This window comes from Epargyreus clarus, unplaced genomic scaffold (assembly GCF_041222505.1).
Source record: "Epargyreus clarus isolate Ecla_fem2 unplaced genomic scaffold, WU_Ecla_fem_2.2 ptg000005l, whole genome shotgun sequence".
NCBI lineage: Eukaryota > Metazoa > Arthropoda > Insecta > Lepidoptera > Hesperiidae > Epargyreus > Epargyreus clarus.
The window spans coordinates 1,637,650-1,653,198 of record NW_027332213.1 but is presented as its reverse complement, the minus strand read 5'-3'; positions in this window follow the sequence as shown (position 1 = coordinate 1,653,198).

Genomic DNA, 15,549 nt, shown 5'->3' with positions numbered 1-15,549 from the left:
AGCTGTTACTTCTTAAGTGTATAATATAATACTTGTCTCCTGTTTTATTCTAATTTAATTATATTTACATGGTAATATATATTTTTAGTTTAATTAAGAAATTGCATGCCCACAGGGTAACTACAGAGAAATGTAAAACCGTCCAAAAACCTTGTAAACACCTGTATTAATAAAGATTACAATAAATTCCGATTACTGAAAAGTTATGGGCGTGTTGGAAATTAATTATCACTTGCTTAAACGGTCTGCACCGTTAAAGTTTCCTGCGAAACTTGCATAGAACCCTTTAAGGCTCAACCGCCGCCACACCCGTCTCTGCCTTATAACAGCAGTGTTAAGCGCTGCTCCACTTATCAATTTTCGAAATGCACCCCACACTTTTCCACAATTATACAATTTAATTCCTTAATTGATTCCTAGATTGAAAATTATTTTCTACTTTTTAGTTGATAAAAACACGTTTTTATGATAAAATCAGATAAAATTTTATTAATTTTTAGTATTTGTTATTATAGCGACCATCATTTTGCATCGGCTGTAAAAAAATCAAGTGTCTATCTATTACGGTTTAAGAGATAAAGCCCTGTGACTCACCAACAGACAGCGGAGGGTTTCGTTTCATCCTTTGAATACGGAATCCAAAAAATCATTATACAAGATGGCATTATAGATATGTTTCAGTACATTTGAGTTATAGGGAAATAACATTATTATTTTTCAAAACTAAAAATCAATCTAGTAACTTTGCCTGAACTCTCTCTAAGGCGCTTTCCCTCTCCTCGAAAATCGTTAATCCTGAGGATGTTGATAAGGACAATGGTACAAAATTATTAAAATCATGTATTGTCATCGGTTTTTGATAATTTTTCAAAATTTTGAATTAAACTGAACGTTCAAAGTGGATAGAAATCGGGTTCAAAGATACATACATACATACAATAGCTTGGGTTGTATGTATGTATGTACATACATACGTACATACATACATACATACATACATACAACCCAAGCTAATAAAAGCGTGTTAAAAAAATACTTCACGACAGAAACATGCGTGATACACCACTATCCCCAGATAGTCACCAGATATTTCACCGATATTTCAGTTCCAAACAAGATGTGAACAATGGCAACATTACGCCTCTAGCGCTCCATATCGTGTTCGCCCCAGAAAATAACACTTAAGTGCTTTGCTCCAAAAATATTTAATTTTCTCAATACACGGCGCACTAGTTCTCGATACAGAGCATCAATAACAAATTTTTATGACTTGCTACAGTGCTACGTATTTATATGTTCGAAACGTGAAATGTCATGTTCCTAGGGTTCCGTAAGAAATCGTATTTATTCACATTTGATTCCTATAAAGGCTTATTTGTAAGTTAAATAGCTACCACCACTTCCAACGTTTCGTTTTAGAAAAGAAGCGGTCTAAGAACTCACAACTCGTCTAAGAAATGGATCGTGTCTGTCCGCATGTATGATTGCCTTCTTTAATCGGCCATGTTATTTAAACATAAAATAATATTATTAATACGTAGCCAATTAAAATTTTCTCAGTAGATCGTCAACCGCCAGCGACCGTCTAACAAGGAATTGTCTATCAATTTGTCTATGAAGTCTGTGTATGTGAATAGTCACTCATATTAAGTCAGTGTAGCTCACTAACATAAATATTATATTATGCTTACTGTAGAATAAGTATTTAATAATTTGCCTAAGAATTTAATTTGAATTTAAAATATCAATCTTAAATCAATTCCAGCAAAACTCCACTTATCTAAAATCTAAACGAATGACTTATGCAACGGAAACCTACAAAACTTTTACTACCAAACAAATAATACAGAATATAAAACATAGAATCACCCGATTCTACGCTTCGGAACTCGATTTTATTAACAAACAGACTGGTTTAGCGAAAAACTGGCAACACTAAGCCAAATTGTCAAATATACGAGCGTAACTGGGCTGAGTCAACATCGCTCGTTTTATTCACACGGTATTTGTACCGGTAAATGCGGAGTAAGGCTTTGGAGGCGATTACAAGCGATGCTTCGAAATCTCGTTCAAGGGATTTGTATGTACGTATATTTTTACGTAATGATAGCACTTAGAGACAAATATAAACACCTAGCGACGCCGCACCCCTAAAATCAGCGGCACCATACCGCACAAATTAGAGAAACGTATTGCGTTTCCGCGTTATAACGACACACTTGTAGACAATGTTTAGTATGTCTTTAGGATGTCAATTATAAAACAATGCTATAAGAAAAGATATATGCAAAAGCGTTTGAAGGCATTTACGATATTTAAAAAAAATCGACTGTTTCAAATATAGCCTATGTCACTAACACAATTTACATGAATCCAACGCCACCTCATATTTATCAAAATCCGTTTAACCGTTTAGGCTGCAGAGCTTTCAATCAATGAGAGAAACATACACACATAGATGCTCAGTCGCTTCTTCATTTCTGAAGGTCGTGCCGTAGATAGTGTATTGTTCAGGTGTACTGCAATTTTTACTATACCGCTTATGTTTCTTCTTTTGCTTGTCTGAGGCATCTGTGACACATCCTTGATGTGATCAGACCATTGTTATCATCTTCCTTGACTTCTTTACACACACCCACTCAAAAACATTCACACTAGCACAATAAGTATTTGCAACGAATCCTCGTCACCACAAGTACGTAATTCGCGACCGCTTCAGTATTCATAAGCGAGCGCTAATAAACATCCCTCGAATGCGAATTCGCGTAATTCACAAAGAGGAGTTTATGGGCGACTCACCGGCTAAATAGGAATTGCTTGATCAACGATGTGTGCCGTATAAATTATGTGGATTTGTATGTGTTTTATCTGTTTTGTGAAAGAAATTATAATATTACACAACGTGTTAACAGATGACGCTAGGTGTAACCTGAATCACGCTATCGATTTTTTCTAAACGTCTTGCACACTTATATATCTCCAAAATGAGACAATCGACACTATATTACGAAATATTAACTTTATTCAATAGAACTAGTATACGAGCATGCAGTCCATCTGATTATAAGTCTCTGCTGCTAAAGGGTAACTGAACAAGCCCCCATTGTTGAAGTCCGACCCTGTGTAGATCACACAGGGTTACTTCTCCTACAGAGCAATTGAAACACCTCGTGAATTTTTCTCCCTTATCACACCCTTCTCACACAACATATTACTACTTAATACTGTTGTTGTAAAGCACAAACATTAATTATTAAAAGTATTCTTAAATATTAACTTCTGTAATAAAACCTTTAAAGTGTTGATGTTATTTATTAAATTATGTGCCTTTTATAAAAAACCTAAATAACAAATTGAATATTTACACTTATTTAATTAAAACGTGAATTTACTGGGGATGGAAACTAAATGTACAATGTTTATATGAAAATTAAATTTACAAATTAAAATGGAAATTAAATTTACAATTATTTAATTAATACCTAAATTTACTGGAAAATGGAATGGACAAATGGAATACATTTGGACATAACGTGTCTCACAATAAATGGCAGCGATAGCCTAGTTGTTAAGAAACTTGGCCTCTTGACCGAAGGATCCGAGGTTCAAAACTCAGGCACGCACCTCTGATTTTTTAGTTATGTGCGTATTAGAAGTTAATTATCACTTGCTTAAACGGCGAAGGAAAATATCGTGAGGAAGCCTGCATACCTGAGAAATCTTAAATAAAAATTTCCAAAATGTAAAGTCTACCAATACGCACTTGGCCAGCGCGGTGGACTATGGTCTAATCCTGCTCATTCTGAGAGGAGACCCGTGCCCGGCATCATCAACCCATTACTATCCTACATAGTAATGGGTTGATGACGTGGCTCACAATGAAAGGTATATTCAACAATAAACAAGAACATTAATATTAAATGCATACTACAAGCACATGTACTATTCCTAGTTATAATTTGGAACTAGATCTGTTCCCGACACTGCCACTTATGTCGTATGCGCGGGATTCTTGCAAGACGTCCTTAATTAAGGCTGGGTGTACACAGGCTCCTTAGTTCATTGTATTGTTGGTAAATATCAATTGTTTTAGTAATATATGTAGCTCTTACAGTTGTGCGCTGTTATCACTTATCATACTCGTATAAGAGTGTATAGTTATATAGAGCATTAGGTGTTATACAGCTCGATCGGCTCTAATCGGCTATCGTCGGGTGTGTAGACGAAATATACTAAGAGTAGTTACAACATTTTTTCTATAATATAGGAGTAGCAGACGAACATGCAGTCGACCTGATCGTAAGTGGCTACTAACACCTATGGACATCAACCCCAGATATGATTATATTCCAATCTGAGGTTGGCCACACATATGCCGCTACCCCTGAAGACTAAGTTGGAACGCCTCTGATAAGTAAGCCTCCCATACCAAACCCTTCAAAGCAGAACTTAACAGCGCTTTACATTGCTGTTATGAAGCAGAAACAGGCGTGGTGGTGTTGCCATGTTTAAAACACAAAAGACCCTTTAATCTTCAAATTTTATGAAAAACTACATTTAATAGCGAGTATTTCATCAGACAGTGAGTCCAAGCCTGCATAGTGACGTGTCAGAGGCAGCAGCGGTATCGTCTATGCGTATCGTCGGTATGAAGGCGGTCTTCACAGAGGAAAAGTATTCTCTTTTTAATTCTTTCTTCATTTTTCAATTGATTTTGAAAAATAAATACAAGCTTAGGAACTCTTTGTGGTTCGCCTGCGGAGGCACCGTCGCCACACCTATTTCTTACTTATAATGGCAGTGTTAAGCTAATAACCGCTGCTATGTTCTGCTTTGAAGAATCTAGTAAGGAAAACATTCTTATCCGAGGCATAAAGTTGGACTCTTATCTTTTGTGGACGACTGTCGATGGACAGTGACCGATTACCATTTTGACTACATGATTATTTATTTTTACTTTAGTTTTTTTCAAAAACTGCGTATAATAGCGAGTATTTCATCAGACAGTGAGTCCAAGCCTGCATAGTGACGTGTCAGAGGCAGCAGCGTATCACAATGCGGGTTTAATTATTGCGAGTCGGGAGCGTTCGGGAACAATCGTCGGTATGAAGGCTGTCTTCAGAGAGGAAACGTAGTCTTTTCTGAAATTCTATTGATCTTTAATTTAAAAAATAATACTTCTGCTATTATGAACGAATGTGATGTATTGATAGTGGTGTACGTGAATTTTATTAATTTTCTATATCAGTGCAAATAAATTATGAAACTTTTGAAATCAGTAAGTTTTCTTTGACCAAAAATTAGGCTTGGGGTAAATGGGTTGAAATTTGAAAATCATTTAAAATTACCGTACTATACTTAAAATATGTTATAATATTCGTCCTTACAATTCAAAAAATATGTAGCTCTTCTTCTATGAATCTATTACTGTTAGCAATTTGTGTTACTACATGTATGTTTATCATTATACTTTCTTGAAACTGAGACACAAACAAAGCAAGGTAATTAAGCTTCTATCTGATATAGGTGTCTTGATGACGTCGTTACAGCAAAATCGTAATGAATTCAACCACCTACATATTATGTTCTTCATTTTTAAAAGAAATAATTCGCCAAGTACGAGTCGAACTCGCACATGGAGGCTACCGTACCGCCAAATGTTCATTATTTTTACTTGTTTTTATTCATTTTATTATTTTCAACAATAGTTAGTTATATGAAACAACAATAGATGGCGTTGGATGATGATGAATGATACGTAATTTTTCAATAATACCTAAGTATTATATGCCCCAACGCCATCTATTTTTGTGTGACATAACTATTTATAATATGTTTTATGGTTCCTATTTGTATTTATTATACTACTAGTTATAAACGGAGTGTAGAAATTTCAACCGTCTTCCTAGTACGGTTTAACTGTTAGATCGAAAAATGCCGAAAAAATCCGGTTTGTTGTATGGAGACCCCCTTTAATATCCAACTTTATTTTATTTTTAGTATTTGTTGTTATAGCTGCCACCGTTATGCCTCCTTTGTAAAAAAATCATGTATCTATCTATTACGTTTCCGGATATATAGTCCTGTGACAGACGGACAGACAGCGAAGTCTTAGTAATAGGGTTCCGTTTTTACCCTTTCGGTAAGGAACCCTGAAAAGTACAATAAATGACCTTCAATACGTCATTAATATAAAAACCAAACTCCTCACTTTCAATTTCATTCAATACCAACACCCATATAATTTGGAAATCGGTCAAAATAAAATGTTTTCTCGTAAACAGGACACAGCTAACCCTTTAATGCGGGCGGGCCGTTTCTATTACGTTCTCTCCCTCGGGCCTTTGCGGCCGACCACTATTTTTGCCAGGACTTTATTAGAACCCGCCTAATAAAGAGAATTTATATTCTCGCCTTAATATAGGCCTGTTTCGTACCCGTTGGAACGTTGATTTTATTTTGTAGTAAATTAACGGGTTAAAGATTTTGTGTATACTCTATATCTATTTTTGTCTTGATTAACGTACAAGCGTATAAAAGTATGACGTCATTACACGAAGTGAAATTGAAAAGAGCATGAAGAAATCTATGAACGTAATTTATTCCACTTATATGAGTACAGAAATACTATAATTATATTAAATATTTTCTGGAAATAAACGCTTTCAAACATTTTCTTTCTACACTTACAGCCCCACACTAGGATTCCCTGTATCGTAGGTGCCATGGACACAAGTTCCGTAGGAGATCCCGGAGTCCTCTTGGCAACGCTGAGGACGGCCACCGGGGGGGTTTTAGTGCGGTAAGAATCCCACATAACCCCGTGTCGCTCCTACGACACTGGGTACCTTTTGAAGGTTTCCCCCTCGAAAACAAAAAAAAAAAAAAAAAAGGTGCCATGGACACAAAGAGACAAATACACAAACACCCAGACCCAGAAACAAAAACCTAAATTCATCATTTAGATATCTGTCTGACTGGGGATCGAACCCGGGACCCACTGCGCGTCAGACCGGTATGGTGACCGCTCCGCCATCGTCAAATCGTCCGTACGCGGATCGTTAAATCAAATTGCAAATGAATACATAACCTTTCATAGCCCTGAAAATATTGGAAATTATCATAATTATCACTCATTTTAATGGCTGATTGGTACATAATGAAGAGTTAAATATTTCCATATTTAAATATTACTAAAAGTATTATATTGAGATATCTTAATTATTATAGTAACTCAAATTATGTTACCAGCTAACTGTCACATCTCATCCTTCATTCGTATCCCCGTTCATTTCGTATCACCAGTTCAGGGTTGACACCTACAAAAAGTGACACAAAACTAATAACAAGTTTATTTGTACGAGCTTTCAGTCGCTTTCTAAAAAACTGCAACGTGTCGACAAATACACGTGAATGTTGTTGGTGCAATTCGGCCGTGTGTCCAATATTCCACTTCAGGCTTAGTGCTAACAAGTCGTATGAAAACATCCAGTCTAAACATTTTTTTGTTGACATTCAGAAGGTACCCATGGGAGCGTCACGGGGTTATGTGGGATTCTTAACGCACTAAACCCCCCTAGTGACCGTCCTTGACGCTGCGTTGAAGACTCCGGGATCTCCAAAGAAACGCAACCGGAGTCCTCTATACGCGTTGCCCCGTCGGGCTCCGCTCTGATGAGCATGAAGCTCGCCACACCGTCTGGTGTGTACGGTATGCGATTTACGCGCTGACCGTAGAATCATCGTTAACCCATCGTGTGGGTTGCTGGACTTCACTCATCTTCGAGTTTCTTTGACAGAACTAAAGCATGCAGGGTTCATTATTATGTTTTCTTGGGTTCCCGCAATAAATTAGTTCTCACTTGTTATAACGGTAAAGGAAAACATCTTAAAGTACGGTGGAGGTGGCTCTGGAATCAAATCATACAGGGTTTACCTTAGAGTTATTAAACGACGAACTGTATTCATTAACATTACAGTAGCAATTTTTTAAAATTGAAAGCATGTTCTTTAATTTTATTTCTCCTGCATCCGACACTTTTGGACATGTACAAAGGACTCATATAATTTTTCGATATTAGATTGTCTTTATCATCTAAAATTCAGAAGCAAAAGCGCTGACGACAGCCAGTATGCTAATATAATAGAATTACAGCAGATACTTGTCTGAAACATTATTATTTCGTTATGGCTCCCCGCTCATGTTGAAAATTATGTTACATGCATTTTGAAGAAATAAATTAGACGGTGACTAGACAAGATTACTTTTAGATTTAGTTTAGTTTTGCACTGCTTCAAATATTTATTCTTATATAGGTATAGTCCGCGTAAAACTGCTTGTCCGCTCTGAATATAGAAATGAATCGCGTCGCCATAGCAAATTGTATGACTACATCTGCTCGCAACAACTTCAGAGCTGACTAGCAGTTTGGCGCGGACTATACTGCTTCTTTAATTCTGTTTTCCGCCACTTGGTCTATGTAGGAGTTATTACTGGAAACTTAATTGATTTATGTATTATTTTAAGTCAGAATAACTGCATTATATTCGTATATGTATTCGTTAGTGTTCGTTAGTTTCCTAAATAAATGAAATCAGTAAAATTAAAAAAATATGAACTTAAGAAGTTAATAATCCATGTTTCGAGCTCACGCAGCACACGAATTTATTTGGAGCAAAATTGTATTTGAATTTATTTAGCTGACCAACTGAGCAGTCAAAGTAAAACGGTATTCAAGTAAAGTCTTAAAAACAACGGTGGAAACTGCCGTCTTTTTAGAGAGTAAATCAAATGTTGATGGATGTTGTCTTTTTAAAGGCGAAATCACACCTTAGATAAACGGATAACAGAAGATAGAAATATAGTTTAAAAACTAAAAACCACGCTAAAATCGCACAAGGAAAATCGTTAATTCTGATTCCTGACGATCCCGATGAGGTGAAACGGAAAAAAATATTTAAATCGCGTATTGTCATCGGTTCTTGCTAGTTCAAAATTTCAAATTAATCGGACCGTTCAAAGTGGGTAAAAATCTAGTACAATGACTCCGTTACATACATACAGATAATAAAAACGTAGTAAAAAGAATAAACCAACTGCACCAACACGCCCTGTTACAGAAAACTAGATATATTCCAAAACCGTATTATGCACATTACACATTTTCATTTGCAGTCGGCACTTCATCAAATTTAATATGCATAGCGACTCCGTGACTAAATTTGAGGAACCAGATATATCACGGGCAGACATTCTCGGTGTGCGATTGTTTGAGTATTCCATTTTCAGAAATGTAAAAGTCGTTGGTAGTTTTGATCAGCCCCCGAGTTGTAAATTTAATTCTTGGGAGTTGTATTCTGTACCCTTAGTATGAGTTTTTACGTTTTTAGTAAATCAGCGCCCCCCAGCGGACTGTATCAGAACTGATTGGAAATATATGGGGAATTCGTAAATACAAAATAGTATTTTTTTTAAACGTAAAAACTCCTACTAAAGATCCTGAAGTGAGTGGTAAGGGAGATATGTTATGTTTCCAAGAGACTCCAGAAGGGACTGGTAAGGGAGACATATTATGTTTTCGAAAGACTCCAGCTTAGTCCCACGATGTTTTCACAATGATAAATCCTTAAAGCCAGAACGCAGCAATAACACTGATTCATTTATTGCTGCGTTCTGCTTCGTAGACTTCATACCATTTGAGAAATTTTAAAATCTCTTAGGTGTGTAGGTCTCCTCCTGACGTTTTCCTTAGTAATTTCTGAAATGCTCATATTAAAATTTAAGGTCTGAACCTTAAATTCGAACCTAGGAATTAAGGATAAAGAAGCTAATCTTTCAACTATACATTGTCACTGCTTATTAGTCAAAGTATTATAATCAGGCCTACATCTAGCAATGAACTACTAGTAATAAACTGCATAAACTGCATTCATATTGTTGCCACAGTCAAACCAGTATGTTTCAGTAATTCATAGCTTTACATTAGCGCATTACATATATTCAATGACGTCCGCACTTCATCAAGTATGCATAGTAGCTCCGTGACTATGAATTCTAAATTTGAGAAATTTCTAGACATATATCGCGAGCGGACATTTTATTCGGTTCGTCTGTTTAAGTTTTTTATTTCTAGAAATTTAGGAGCTAGATAGCCGTCGCCGAAATTTACGATTTTTCGCGCTTATTAAATTTTAATGTTTTTTAAAATAATTATCATTTTGTTTAAATGGGAAAACGAATCTACGGGTATTTATCACTAGTTTTATATTTTGCGTAACACAAAAAATATTTTCTATAATTTTCCAAAAATAATGATTGCATTACACACAAATAGCATAGTAAGTGACAATTTCGTTATTTTCGGGTATCTTGTGGGTTGTCTTCAAATTGCTTGAGGTTCTCAGTTCCCCCACACTACTGAAGAATTTTGTACTGACTCATTTCTATCCAAAATAGTCTAAAACTCGCCTATAACAGCTACACGTATTGAACCAAGCGCGTCAATAATATCTAACTCGCGTCAACCTATCACACGAGCACTTTTATTTTCGCCCGTTTCTACGTCAAAACGTCCCGAAACGTCATGTTCCTTTATCTGTCAGTCCCGTACAGTAGGATTTATCCCCGCAATTTCGTAACCACTGTACCTACTGTTTTGATTCTCAGTATTCAAACTGAAGCGAGAATTGTGATATTTGTTACGGATTCTCGTAAAAACTAATAGATGGATTTTTTTTGTATGGGGATCGATTTTTTTTTCGAGACGGAAACCTTCAAAAGATACCCGACGACGTGGGAGCGATGCCGGGTTATGTGGGATTTTACCGCACTAAGACCTCCCCGGTGGCCGTCCTCAACGCTTTTTGGAGAACTCCGGGATCTCCGACGGAACACAACCGGAGCCCTCCAAGCGCAATGCCCCGATCGGGCTCTACGCTGGGGGAGCAGTTTTCGCTCCTCCCACACCATGTAGTGTTTACGACGGTATGCGACCACACATACCGCCGTCCTTCCCGGGGTTGCTTGCTGGACGGTTCGAGCTCCCACTCTTGCCGCCCGCAACCCCGGAAGCCCCCTTTTAGTCGCCTCCTACGACAGGCAGGGGATACCGTAGCCCTATTCTAGTCCCGGAACTACAGGGACATTGCGGTTCGAACCTGGGGTTAGTTTATGGTTTGTGCGTGATTAAAGCATCGGAGCACTGACTGCATTTTTATGTTCCACTGGACAATGATAGCCTAAAGGTTCAAAATCAACCTCTTACTCTATTATATTGATAATCTAATATTGGCTCAGCTGACTCAAATTATATTTGTCAAAGTCTTGTAACCATAAGAAATTAAATGGAATGTAATTTAAACTTAACATTATCTTAAATTTCAAAATATAAATAATAATAAAATTAAACTTATAAAATAAAAACGTCGTCAATACTTATCACTTTCCATTATGATTAAGAAAAACATGGCGGTGGTGCTTTTGGAATCGAACCACAGAGAATTGGAACCATTTGGAATCGTACCGCTCATGGCATAATTCTGAGTTTGCTCCCTTTCGCCATTGTTGCAGCGCATAGTACTTTAACAGCACTAGATAATTATAACCTTTGCTTTGTTATTGCCTTTTGTTTGTTTTGTTCAAGTTTTTATTTTATTCTTGTTATTATTTTTGTTTTTTTTTGTGATTTTTGTTTTTTTTTTCTTAAATTTATTTTTTTAATTTTTATGTTAGTATATTTAGTTTTAAAAATTGTACTGTGTACTGCAATTGTGGCAAATTATCTTGCAAACGGTGACTATTTTCCATTAGGTAACCAGCCTATTAAGGACTTAAAATACTTAAAAAACGATTTTTACAATTATGTCATGTCACATTTTTTAACTTGATATAAATGCTTGTTTAAACTCTTAATTGCCTTCCTTCCAATTTCAACAGATTCGTAACAAGTGCTCGAGATCTGAATTTTTCTTTAGAAGCACCTCTTAGTCTAATCTCTCTTGGCTCTTTCACATGATCTAAAGATTAACAGATTATCGAACCTCTTTGAAAATTTAAAAACATCTGGTCTTTCTTTGCAATCTCGTGGAAGCCTTAAAACCTTTTATCTGGCCCCTCCCTAGAGCCTTAAGCCTTTCATTTTCGTTTTTTAACCAGGTTTTTCTTTTTTAAAAGGTCTTACATACGAAATGCCTCTGGATTGTAAATTTGGTATTATCATTTACACATAGATTTACAAATTTAAATATCTGTTTGCCCGAGCATCGAACCCGGAACCCAGATCCCTCTGTACCCTACTGTTTTTTTTTATAAAAACAACTAAGTCATACAACATTCGTGTCTAAAACTTTAGATAAAAGCCTGACTTATCATAAAGATTAAAAGTTCCATTACCAAATGACCACAGGACCCCGGTGACATTTTAAGCCCGGAATAAATCAAAAGAAGCTGATTCAGTACTCCTAGACTCACGTTCGATAGAAGAGACGAACGAAGGGAACAGGCACAGCAAAAATGACGCAAACTTTTTATCAAGCGTCGCTACATAACATTTTCAGTTATGATGTACAAATGACGTTCGCGCGTGCTCGGCTTCTACGTCTTGTATAGAAATGTATATGGATACGCGCTCGGTCCGCGTCTCACGTCGCTTCTATGGGTCGACTTAGCTCTTCCATTTCAATATAGGATTACTTTGAGTAATATCAGCTCGTATAAGGTAAAACCACACGATGTGAATAAAGATTAAATTTCGTTAGGAATAATGTATTGCAATAAAAGCTTTAGTATCAAGCATGAATGCCCTAATTCAAATTTATTTTGGTCTCATAGCATTTATGAGATACCCGATACTAAGTTTTGTACTGAAAATGCCTTAATATCGTTTATTGTGTACTGTTTCAAAGATTGAAAGCTTCCTATCAATTTGTATGTAACAAGTTTTCAAAATGGTAAAACCCTCTGTGGTTCGACTCCGGCGGCACCACCGCCACACCTATTTCTACCTAATAACAGCAGTGTTAAGCGCTGCTGTGTTCTGCTGAGAAGGGTGTGGTAAGGGAGAATTTTCCGAAGCATTCCAGCTTAGTCCTCAAGGGTAGTGATGCATCTGTGGTCGACCTCAGGTAGGAATCTAATCTTATCTGGGTTTGATTACAGATGTCCTTGAGCGGCAGTAGTCACTTACAATCAGGTGAACTGCTCGTATACTACCCCTATATTATAAAATAAAAATAATAAAATAAATAAACAAAATCTTAACATCCAATAAAGAGACCAAATTCACTACCCGAATTCCGTATCATTTTAAAGTTTTACGAAAACAAGCTCGTTGTACTCAATAACATGACTGCGCCTGTAAATAACTACAAAAGCAACAATAGTTATTGACGGTAGAAGTTTGGGGAATGTGGCGACCTCTACCGACTTGGTTGCATATCGTACAAGTTGTAACTGTGTGGTTCCGCTTATTGCATCGTGAGACATTATGGTTTACGTAATTCTGAAAGAAAAAATCCACTTGGTGTTTTTTTAATATTAAGTTAGAAATATTTGATTAAAGAAATTCAAATACATATAGAAAGTTATTACTGATCACACAGTTTTTAATAAGCAATCTGCTCAATTTTTGCCTACCAAATATAACATGCGGTCCATTTTTCGGTTAGAAAACGTTCAAAAAAGTGTCAATAACATAACTGTAAATAACTACAAAAGCAACGATAGTTTGCATATTCTACAAGTTGTTAATATGCAGGTTCCACATGTTCCATATTGTAACTTGAGCCATGATGCTATGCGTAACTCTAAAAATAAAAATGTAGAGGACAATAAATTTTAAAATATTTCATTAAAATAAGCTTAAATTTATTTACTTAGTTATTTTGTTTATGATACTCTAGGTATATATAATACATAGGCAGCAAAGTATTTGGTTAGAGAAAATAACTAAATATATGAGTTTTATTGACTTATGACTTTTATTTTATTTTTCTGGTGCTGTTAGTGACCAAGCCACCGATACATAAAATAAATAGGTAGGTACATAAGAGTGGTTCAACAGCAATGTTCAGAGCTGCTGTTTCGGATTGAAGGGTGTGGTAAGAGGGACATATTAAAACTTATTCGAAGCGTTCAGGCTCAGGCAGGAATCTAATATTATGTAGGTTTGACAGATGTCCATGGGTGGCAGTAGCCACTTACCATTTAATGAACTGTATTTACTACTTCATTATTTTAAAATATACTCTCCGTAGTAAAAATGCATATTAAATCAACACAGTTCAGGAATAATTTCGATGCCAATCAAAAGATGTACGGTTTACTCCTCATATAAGCCTTTGTAAACTTTACTCGGAAAATATAAATGCTCAGATGCTCCATTAATTTTTGGAAATTCGGCCTTTGTACAATCCAAAAAATTGAAACTGAACGAAATTGCTTCATCATACATAATGATATTCGTATTTTAAAATTTTGTTTTAATAGAGCTATAAGTAAAATTCTCGAGTTAATTTTTTGCTTTTATTTTTTTTGAGTATTTTGGTGGTAAGACTATTTTTTAATTTTGACCACTTTAAACGACATCATAACTGATTGAAGAACTTAACTATGATCAACTGCCGTCATCGTTGAGACCTTCGTCACTTTTTGAGACTTTTTTATAAATTTCTCAGGTATTCAGGTTTCCTCACGGTGTTTTCCTTCACCATTAAAGCAAGTTAAAATTAATTTCTCATACGCACAATTGAAAAATGAGTGCATGTCTGGGAATTGAACCTCGGACTCCTCGATCGAGGTCGAGTTTCCACCGTTTACAATCAAATGACATATAATTCCTCGCTTTACTTATTCATTAAAAACTTAGACCAATACTTATTCATAAAAAACTTTAAATCGCGGATACTGAAGTCACCATATTCATCTTTATCCGAGCCATAACTCGGGTCATAACGTTCCTCACAGAATAACGGTGATAAAATTTATTGTAGTTGTATCGTAAAAGACAATTTTTATGTAATTTTAAGTACAAGAACTTCTCTGCTTTACGACTCGAATCGGCACACAATATAAGTTGCTCTATCGATCGATGTTCGGGATTTAACAGAAAGAATGAAAGAAAGAAAGATTGGTTTACTCTATATCGTGAACTACAAAAATAGAACTAAGACATTCATAAAATAATGGTAATAAAAAAGAACATTAAAATCTACTATAAATGCTGCAAATGTAGTAATCAGATGATGGAAACGTACACACACTAAGCATTATAAGTAAATGTAATTACAGTGATTAGTATTATTTGGTTGATATTAAAATTTAAATCAAGTTAAAAAATAGCTGTTACTGAAACTAACAATGTATGTTTAAGTAAGTCACATTTCACTAATGAACCGAACCTAAATTCAAGGAAACAAAATGTTTAGTACATCGTTTGTGTAGTACATCGCTTAGATTTGTTAAAGATATCTCCAATTTTTTAATGAAAGTTATCCATTCAGACAGTCCACCTGATAGTGTATCGTGTATTAATCCGTCGTGATACCTTTAAT